Source organism: Echinops telfairi, unplaced genomic scaffold (assembly GCF_000313985.2).
Source record: "Echinops telfairi isolate 266 unplaced genomic scaffold, ASM31398v2 ScPeMD7_23;HRSCAF=83, whole genome shotgun sequence".
Classification (NCBI taxonomy): Eukaryota; Metazoa; Chordata; class Mammalia; order Afrosoricida; family Tenrecidae; genus Echinops; species Echinops telfairi.
This window is the reverse complement of record NW_022103920.1, coordinates 90,216,151-90,226,732: the sequence shown is the minus strand read 5'-3', so window position 1 is coordinate 90,226,732 and position 10,582 is coordinate 90,216,151.

Genomic DNA, 10,582 nt, shown 5'->3' with positions numbered 1-10,582 from the left:
ATCTTTTGATAGCCGGGCACCATCAGCTTTCTTCACCACATTTGCTTATTCACCCGCTTTGTCTTCGGCGGTTGTGTCGGGAAGGTGAGCAGACAGAAACCATTTTATGGATTGGAAGGCTCGACATAGTTAAGATGATCACTTTGACCAAGTCAACCTATAGAATCAATGAAATCCTTATCAAATTCCCACTCACTTCCTATGTTGCAATTGATGAGCTGATTGCAAAATCAAAATGAGAAAGCAAATACAATAGCCCAAACTTTTTTAAACAATAAGATTGGAGAAGCTACACCAAATAATTTAAATACTACAACCCAGACAGTGTGGTGTTACATAAGACAGACATACAAATCAATGGAATATAATAGAATCCAAAAATATGAGGGGGTACCCCCCAAAAACCCAGACCCCCGCCCTCCCCCAAGCTACGTATTTACATTTTTTTTAACAAAACAACCTTATCACATTCAAAGTACTGTTCATTACACTTAATACATTTGTCAAATCTGTGATTCCTTCCTGGAAACATTTTTCAAACTCGATCTGTTTGGATGGCTGACAGCACCTCCCTCGTTTTTTTCTTCACTTCCTCTATGATGTTAAACTGCTGTCCTATCATGTCCCTCTGCATTCGCAGAAACAAAAAAGTTGCAAGGAGGGAGGTCAGGTGAGTCAGGTGCGTGGGGCAAAAGAGGCATGCTGGTTTTTGTCAAAAAAACGAGCACTGAGATGGCTGTGTGAGCAGGTGCATTGTCCTTCTGGCAAAACCAACCCCCATCTGCCACAAATCAGGCCTTTGTAGTCTCACTCTGTTGGGCTATCTTTTCAGAACATCTGAATCAATGGTTCTCAACCTGTGTGTTGCGACCCCTTTGGGGGTCAAATGACCTTTTCATAGGAGTCTCCTGATTCAAAACAGTAGCAAAATTATAGTTATGAAGTAGCAAGGAAAATAATTTTATGATTGGGGGTCACCACCAGATGAGGAACTGTCTTAAAGGGTGCCATTACAAGGTTGAGAACCACTGCTCTAAATAGATAGTTTAACAGTCTGACCTGGTGGAACAAAGTCCGAATGCACTATGAGTTGACATTTTCGTCCATTCAGGAAGTTGACGGGCATTCAGAATGAGGTTCAAAATGAGAAAACAACTCATACACTGGAGTTTTTCCCCATAGCATTGTCCTTGTAAGCTGTGTTCAACATCACAAGTTTCTGTGGCACTTTTCTAAGCAGGAAACAAAATTTCACAGCCACACACTGTTCTCTTAAGTCAGCCATCACAAAAAATGAGGTTTGAATGAAACTGCTTTCATAAAAAAATTCACTGTGACCAGAGAGAACCTTCCCAGGCGATGCCACTGGGTGCAGTAACTTAGAGCTAGTTGTTTGATGCTCCCCTAGTGGGAAAAATGCATTCTATGAATGCTCCACGCAGTGGAGCTTTTTTCCATTTTCTGTGGGGTACCCCTCATATATTCAGTTCCTGGGGTATGAATGTTCAACTTATGTATAACCCATACGCCTATTTTCTTTACAATTTGAGGGATATAACAATTCTTTGTAATAACAAATAGACACTATTTTGTAATCCAAACGTATTACTGTTATGTTAAAGATGTTTTAGTTCATTTGAAAGTGTTTTAGGAATGCTTTTTATGTGTAGAAAATGCACTATAGACTCAGTATTAAAACAAACATTTGACTAACTGATAATAGATACGAACGGTACCTAACTCTGGCTTCAACTTAAAGGCAGATTTGGGAATAGAACTTGTTCCTAAACTGGAGATTGTAACACACACACACACACACACACACACACACATTCCAATTTTGGGCAAAGGTAATTCCATAGGGAAGTAGCATTGTCAATGAAAGAGTGACTGCAACAGCGGCTCCAGCACAGGAGTGGCTGTGAGGCTGGTGCAGGACTGCGCAGTGTGTCCTCTTGAACACAGGGTTGCGACGGGTCAGGATCAACGAGGAGACAGCCCACAACAGCAACAGCAATAACTGGTAAAATTGCCCATTGCTCTTTAGCCAGTACCCCCACTTCTAGAGATCTATACCAAAGATTTAGAAATATTTGGGGAGACAAACCAGGCACAAGGGCATTATTCCTCACAACACAATTTGTAACAGCAGAGGACCGGAGACAACCCCCTTGCCCTTCCCTAGGGAAGTGGTGAAATGAACGGTGGTCTGTCCATGCGGTGGACTCCCAGACGATGCTGCTGGGAAGCGAAGTGAAGGACAGCCTGTGTCTGTGGAAAATATATATGTATTTCTATTTCTATATATAATGCTTAGTGTGGTATATGATGTATGTCATACTATAATGGTAACATCACATTTATAGTATGAGTAATATATAAAGTACATACTAGAAATTATATCTATGCCCATCTAATATATATGCCCTCCAAAAGGCAACCTTGGTAGATTTTCCTGAAGGACACAGAACAGTTATGGGGGCTTATTTGTTATGAAGAAGTTTGGACAAGGTTGAAACCTGCATTGGTGAGGGATGCTATGCAGAGAGATTTTTCTCCCTTCACAACAATGCTCGTTGTTTGAGGGTAGCAAGGATGGTCTTGCAGGAATTTCAGTAGGAAACTTTAGCCCATCCATTCTACAGCCCTACCCCTGCCCTTCAGACTTCTTTGTGTTCCCCAAATTCAAAGGACATTTAAGACACACTACTTGAGTCCCTTGAGGATGCTCACACTGCCATTTAGACATGGTGTAGATAGAAGTGCACAGAATCCTTTTAGGGTTAGAGTGGTGGAAATACCTCCTTCAGAAGTGTGTAGACCTAAATAAAAGGTGTGTCAAGAAATAATAGTTTCACACTGAGGTTCTTCATAAAGGTTATTATGATTTTTTGTAGCAATACTTTTTGACTTATTTTGTATTTAGAGAAAATTTTAAGTCCTCATTCCTTTCTTCTTCCACTTAGCCATTTTAAATGTATATAATTTATTCTCCCATTTTAAAGATGAGCCAAGTATATATATATATATCTTTATTTATTTATACACACACGTTTATGCACTTGAAGCCACATAACATAAACATAAACAAAAAGACGTTTGATGTTTTAAATGGACCTTTAAGGGGACAATGATAATACTTTTCCTGATAACACTAACACCAAATGGGCTAATTCACACGTGGTGCTACTCACATGGCTATGTGAAAGTTATTTATATTGGAGGAAGTTGATAATTGAAGCCTTTTTTTAGCTTTGGATGTTGGGTGAACACAGGAAGAATGAATTGAGGAGGGTCAAGTTCATGACAAAGGCCACATGAGCCCCATTTATCTTCAGTAACTAAGGACTCCATAGCTCTTTGAGGATTGTGATTTTCTCAAGTGAGTTGGTTGTGCTCATGCTCAAAGTAGATTTTCCTGCATCCCCTTTCTGAAGACCTACCAATCCCTTCACCAACATCATGGGTCTTTCCCCCTGCACAGTATTTTCTGGACCTGCTAGATTTCCAGATGAGGATTGTTTATTCTGGATCAGACAATTTGGTCAGCTGAATTCTCTTGGGTACAGAGTTTGTCTTACCCTTGGCCTACTTTTTGTGGTACTGAGTATCCTTTTACAGTTTCAACCAGCACTTTGTAAAACAGAAGGAGTTGGAAGCACTGCTTTCTCTAGCCTCCTTGGTCCCTGTTGCTGTTTAATCAGCTCAGTACGCAGTTACGTCTTTGTGCTTCTTTGAAAGCCATAATCACAGAGCCTCACATCAAAAAGAATGCTTAGTTCATGTTACAGCTATGCTCCAAGCTCCCTGTGCTCAGAGCTAGTTATCTAGAAATGGAGACAGACAAAACCAGATAGTTGTCTATAGTTATTCCAGAACAGGAAGGGCAGTGATAGAGGTGTGTTCAAGGCCTAATGAGTCAGGGGGAGGCCCTGGCCTAGCTTAGGGATGACTGAAGAGGTCATGTCCCATATCTAGCACCTTCTCTCCCTTTACTGAGCTTGGATTCTAGCCCCTCAGCAAGAATTCAACAGCACCAGAGTGTCATCGGTCTCGTAGATGATCTTACTTCTCCAGGTTCTCATCATGGGAGACACTGAGAAAGACCATGGGAAGGAGAAATGCAGAAGGGGGAGAGTGTGACTCATTGCCATGACCCTCCTCCCTCTGACTGACTGTCCATCCCCTGGCCTCCTCTTCCCCACGTTACCCCAGACCCCACAGTGATTGTTTCCATGGCTGCCAGCATTACAATGGGCATCCCGCTTACTAGGATGATACTTCGGCATCACAGCTTAGCTGTTCCTATTGATGGCTCCCAAGTTTTCATTATGATGAAAAAATTCCAAGGCAAAAATTTCATGCAAACTCACTCACTGCCACTGAGTAGACTCAGACTCATAGCGACACATAGGACAGGGTGGAACTGCCCCTGTGGGTTTCTGAGACTCTAAGTCTACAGGAGTAGAAAGCCTCATCTTTTTTCCCTTGGAGGGGCTGGTGGTTTTGAACTGCTAACCTTGGGGTTGGTGGCCCGATATGTAACCCATTATACAACCAGGGCTGCTTCTTTTTTTTTTTTAAATCGTTTTATTAGGGGCTCATACAACTGTTTTTTTAACGTTTTATTAGGGGCTCATACAACTGTTATCGCAATCCATACACACATCAATTGTGTAAAGCGCATTTATACATCATTCTCAAAGCATTTTCTCTCCACTTAAACCCCCGACATTAGGTCCTCATTTTTCCCCTCCCTCCCTGCTCCCCCCTCCCTCATGAGCCCTTGATAGTTTATAAATTGTTATGTTGTCATATCTTGCCCTGTCCAACGTCTCCCTTCACCCACTTTTCAGTTGTCCGTCCCCCAGGGAGGAGGTCACATATAGTTCCTTGTAATTGGTTCCCTCTTTCCTACCCACTCTGCCTCTACCCTCCCTGTTTCGCCACTCACACCACTGGTCCTGTAGGGCTCATTCGCCCTGGATTCCCTGTATTTCCAGTTCCTATCTGTACCAGTGTACATCTTCTGGTCTAGCCAGACTTGCAAGGTCGAATTCAAGTCATGGTAGTGGGAGCGGGGAGGAAACATTTAGGAACTAGAAGAAAGTTGTATTTTTCATCGTTGTTACATCACACCCTTACTGGCTTGTCTCCTCCCCGAGGCCCCTCTGCAAGGAGATCTCCAGTGACCTACTAATGGGCTTGGGATCTCCACTCCGCACTCCCCCCATCATTCACTATGGTAAGATTTTTTGTTCTGATGATGCCTTATACCTGATCCCTTCGACACCTCGTGGTTGCATAGGCTGGTGTGCTTCTTCCATGTGGGCTTTGTTGCTTCTGAGCTTGATGGCTGCTTGATTACCTTCAAGCCTTTAAGACCCCAGACGCTATACTTTTTGATAGCCGGGCACCATCAGCTTTCTTCGCCACATTTGCTTATGCACCCATTTGTCTTCAGTGATCCATTCGACACCTCGTGATCACACAGGCTGATACATTGTTCCATGTGGGCTTTGTTGCTTCTGAGCTAGATGGCCGCTTGTTTACCTTCAAGCTTTTAAGACCCCAGATGCTATATCTTTTGATAGCCGGGCCCCATCAGCTTTCTTCACCACATTTGCTTATTCACCCGCTTTGTCTTCAGTGGTTGTGTAGGGAAGGTGAGCATCATAGAATGCCAATTTAATAGAAGAAAGTATTACTTGCGTTAAGGGAGTACTTGAGTGGAGGCAGGGCTTCTTTTAAGAACATCATGCACTTACAGCTTTGTCTTCCGCTTGAGTTCATTCTTTATAAACTCCTGGGAATGAAATGCTTGGTTAGTTAGGTTGGGAAGAGGCCCATCTTAAATGAATTGGGTACTCTCCTTATCAGGTTGTTATTAACTGCTGTTGAGTTGGGCCTGCCTCACAGGAACCCATGGGTGTTCGAGTAGAACTGGGCTTTATCAGGGTCTGAGGGCTGCATTCTAAGAACTGCCAAGCCTTTCTTCCGAGGTGCCTCTGGGTGCATTAAAACCTGCAACCTTTCCATTAACAGCAGAGCACTTAACCATTTAGACCACCTTGGGACTTCTTCCGGGGTACTCAAAACCAAACTCACTGCCATTGATTGAGTCCGTGTCAACTCCCAGTAACCCCTATAGGACAGGACAGAACTGCCCCGGTGAGTTTCGGAGAAGGTAACTTTTTTCCTTGACAATCATAACCAAGTTTTATTCGCTCATTTTTTTTTGCATTTGAAGTATTCTTCAATGACATCCTTGGCTTGGGAGTCTTTGCCGTAGTCCTTAACAACCACACAACTGCAACCAACCATTTTCTGGGGTTTTCCTTCCGTCAGTTTAGCAGCAACCTGCCCAATCCCCATTTCTTGCTGTCACCCACCTTCAGGAGGTGGATGTGTTCAGCACACAGGCCCTCCCCTCACTTACGTACCCGGCTCATCCCAGCTTCCTGAATCCCACGAGCTAGCCATCGTGGATCAGGGGAGTTTTCAGCACCTCCTGTAGAGCAGTGTTGAAGTCCATTACTCCTCCAGCAGCAATGCCTTCCTCGGCCAGGGTGCAGGGTGACGTGGGACCGAATATTGGATGCACCTTTACATAGCTTGGCAGCGGCGGCGGCGGCACAGAGAGAGAAAAAGTAACTCTGTGGGAGTACAAAGCCCTGTCTTTCTTCCTTGGAGTGGCTGGTGGTTTCAAACTACTGACCTTGAGGTTGGCAGCCCACTCTATCACCACTACGCCACCAGGGTTCCTTTACTGGGGAGAGGGCTGTGGAAGTTGTCATTCTTGCTCTCTTGGCTATCCTTCTTGATAACATCTCTTTTAAATCAATGAGACAGGTATTAGCTAAACATTCAGACACACCCAAAAGAGAGCTCCACTAACTCGTGGGAGTGAGATCCAATCTAGCAAGCACTAAGCCACAGAGGCCTAAACAGGAAAGCAAGGAGAGGTCAAGTGCTGGGGCCGGGGGTGTCCCCACTTCAGCCAGAGCAGCTGTGTGCATCATTTCATCCAGAGCAGGGTTTTGTCCAGCGTCTCATCCAAAGAAGTGTGACTTCATCATTTTACTCAGGGCATAGCTTCAGAGAGCGTCCTGAAGCTGGCCCCAGGGCCTCCAACAACCTAGCCCTGTAGTCTGTCTTCACCCCTCCGCTAGGTCACGAGGGAAAGGTAGGTAGTCAATGGACTGGAAGGCCAAGGGAGACGGGGCGGTGGGAGGGTTCGGGCTTACTTTCCTTCCTAGTTGTCTCTATTCAGAAAACGGAAAACTCACTGCCAGGGAGTCGTTTCCAATTCAGGGTCCTCTTCGAGGACAGAGTAGAACTGCCTGGGAATCTGTACAGAAGCAGAAAGTGGCCTGTTTCTCTCGAAGAGCAGCAGGGGCATGTGAACTGCCTCCCTGGGGTTAGCAGCGAACTTGAAACTCTAGGATGCCAAACCAAACCAACCCGCTGCCCTCGAGCCTATTATGGCTCACAGTGACCTAGAGGGCGGCTAGAACTGCCCTTGTGAGTTTCTAAGACTCTTAACTCTTTAGGGGAGTAGAAAGCCTCATCTTTTTCCCACGCAGCAGCTGGTAGTTTTGAACAGCTGACCTTGTGGTTAGCAGCTCAAAGAGTAACTACCATGACACCAGGGCTCCTCTTGTGTGGCAAATCACAAAGACACCAAGCACAGCTCTCCTCCTTCAGGTTAAAGCCCTGCATTCCACTCCTTCCCCTCCCCCCACTGCTTACCAAATCCTTAGCATCGAAGTTTGAATGTCCAGTTATCTTTTCAAGCCCCATCACACATTCCATTGCTAGAAGCCTGACCACAATGATTTCAGGCCTCTGTTCCTTCCTCTGTTGTTCCCTCTTCTTGGAATTGACACGATGGCAGTGGGTTTGGTTTTATTTGGCTTGTGATCAGAAGAGGAATTGGTCATTTCAGGCACCATGAGGAAGTTTGGGAGGGAGAAAACAAACTTTTTGATTTGATAGACATGCACACCAGTGTCTTTTTCTTGTCTCAGCAAATGAATGATTCCTGCCAATATGTGCAAATTACGGATTCATGAGCAAAATATAAATGCCTCACTGAACAAATAGCTTCATCGTTCCCCCAAGGGATGACTGGTGGGTTTGAACTGCTGAACTTCGGTTAGCAGTCCAACGCTTATCTGAGAGCCTGACAGCATCATTCCACACTCACTGCCATGGAGTCAGCTCTGACTCATGCCGACTGTGTAGGACCGGGCAGAACTCCCACGGTGGGCTTTCCAAGAGCATTACTCTTTACATGAATAGAAAGCCGCAGCTTTTTCCCGAGGAGTGGCTGGTGGTTTCGAACTGCATACCTTATGGTTAATTACTACTCCACTAGTGCTCCCATTAGGGCTCCTTTAAACTTCTTGGGTTATTCTTTTTTAAACCAACTTTATTGAGGTATAATTTATGTACCATAAATATTACCCATATTAAGTGTACAATCGGAGCCCTAGTGATGTAGTGATGTAACTAAGATAAAGGTCAGTAGTTTCCAACCATCAACTGCTCTGAGGGAGAGAACGAGGGTGGAAGAGGTACAACGGAAGGTGGGTTAGTAGATTTGGCAAGTTGTGCGGCCATCACAACAAACCAGTTTTAGATCATTTCTATCACCCCAAAGCTCCCTCACGCAACCCCTCAGTCGAAGTAGAAAACGAGAACACCTAGCGAAGCTGCCGTTGTCCACACACCAGGGCTGGGCGATTCCACTAAGTCTGTACCTGAGGGAAACTGCTCAAGGCACTAGGAGACAGACACAGAAATGTCCTTAGCAACTTTGATTTGAAAAGCAAAACTTCCCACACCACCCCGACGGCCTGCCACAGAGTCTATGTCTACTCACAGTGACCCCATAAGCCAGAGCAGCACTGCCCCTGTGAGTGTCCAGGGCTCTAAGTAACCATGGGAGTAGGAAGTCCAGTCTTTCTCCCTAGCAAACCTTAGGGGGGAAACAAACAAAACACAAAGAGTTCACCAACGATTGAGTGTGGGGAAAACACAGTCCATTCACATAGTGGAACAGCTGATGGCAGAGGAGCTGAGCTACAGCTGCCCTGAAGGCATGCAGGTCTCTGGCACGAGGGCCAGGTCCATGACTTAAATGTGCAAGAAAAAGCAAGTCACAGAGTAAGACAGGTTTGATTCAACCTTTATTAAATTAAATTAAAATCATTTTATTGGGTGCCCGTACAACTCTCACCACCATCCATCCATCCATCGTGTCCAAGCACATTTGTACATTTGTTGCCATCATCATTTTCAAAACATTTTCTTTCTACTTGAGCCCTTGGTATCGGCTCCTCATTTTTTTCTCCTTTCCCCCACCTTCCCCCTTTATTACATTGTACAACTGGAAAGGAGAAATGTGGTAAAATGTTAAAGAACAAGGAGAAAGGCCAGCTTACATTCCGTGGGAGGGTTCCCTTGGTTATTCGTGTTTACCATACACTTAGATGTGACTGAACGTTAAAGACGATAGTGATAGCAAAGGTGCATTCAGAGCTAACTGGACACATGCTGTTTTGAACCCACATGATGAGATTACACACTCTTTTTAGATCGTTATAAAAGCACACCTCCTACCCTTGATTTTGAGGAGCCAGTTCCCCAAGGTGAGGAGGCCCCGAAGACTGTCACATCACATGAAGTAAAGCCAGAATCCTGCCCAAGGTCGTTGGCTCAGTCGGAGCCATGTTGGATTCTGGACAAAGGTGGCGGAAGCAGGTTTCTGGTCAAGGCTGCGACTGGTTTCTGTAGTTCCAATTCCCAGAGCCTGCTTCCTTCCCCAGGCCTCGTCTGTCATCACCCGTTACCCCTTCAAGGCCGTTACTCTGGTCTGCTTCTCCCCCTCATCACAGGCCCACAGCTAGGGGCGATTGAAAATCTGCTTTTACCTTTCTTTCCCTCTTTAAAATCTTAACCATCTTCATTCAAGGAAGAGTTCAAATGACACCTCCCCCAGGAAGCCTTTTCTGATTATCCCAGTAGTTTTTTTTATAGCAAACTCTCTGCAAACCACAGGCACTCACTTCACTGGACCACACCACACGTGCCTCACCGTCTTTTGTGTAGCTGCTCTTTTGTCTGGGACCGAGCGACTCTTTATTGATTTTACTCCTGTTGGGGGCTGCAGCAGAGGGGAGCTATGATTTTAGCTGTCGGGCTGTAAGTTAAGACACTCTGTTGTTTGGAGTGTTGTAGTTTTTTAGTACCTGGAAACTCTACTCTGGTGTATAAAAGATGAGCAGGCTCTTCTGAGTGAGATGCATATAGCTCCTATAAACAATACTGTTCACAATGGAAATTCCATTCTGGGTTCCCAGTGAATTGCATTAGGGACTGTGTTAGTCCGGGTTGACTAGAGAAACAAATCCAGGGACATTCACATATATGTAACAGACAGCTTTATGTCCAAGAATAATTGTACTTTAAGAAAATATCCCCGTTCCTAAAGGTTTCCTCCCCGCTCCCACTACCATGACTCGAATTCTATCTTGCAAGACTGGCTAGACCAGAGGAGGTACACTGGTACAGATAG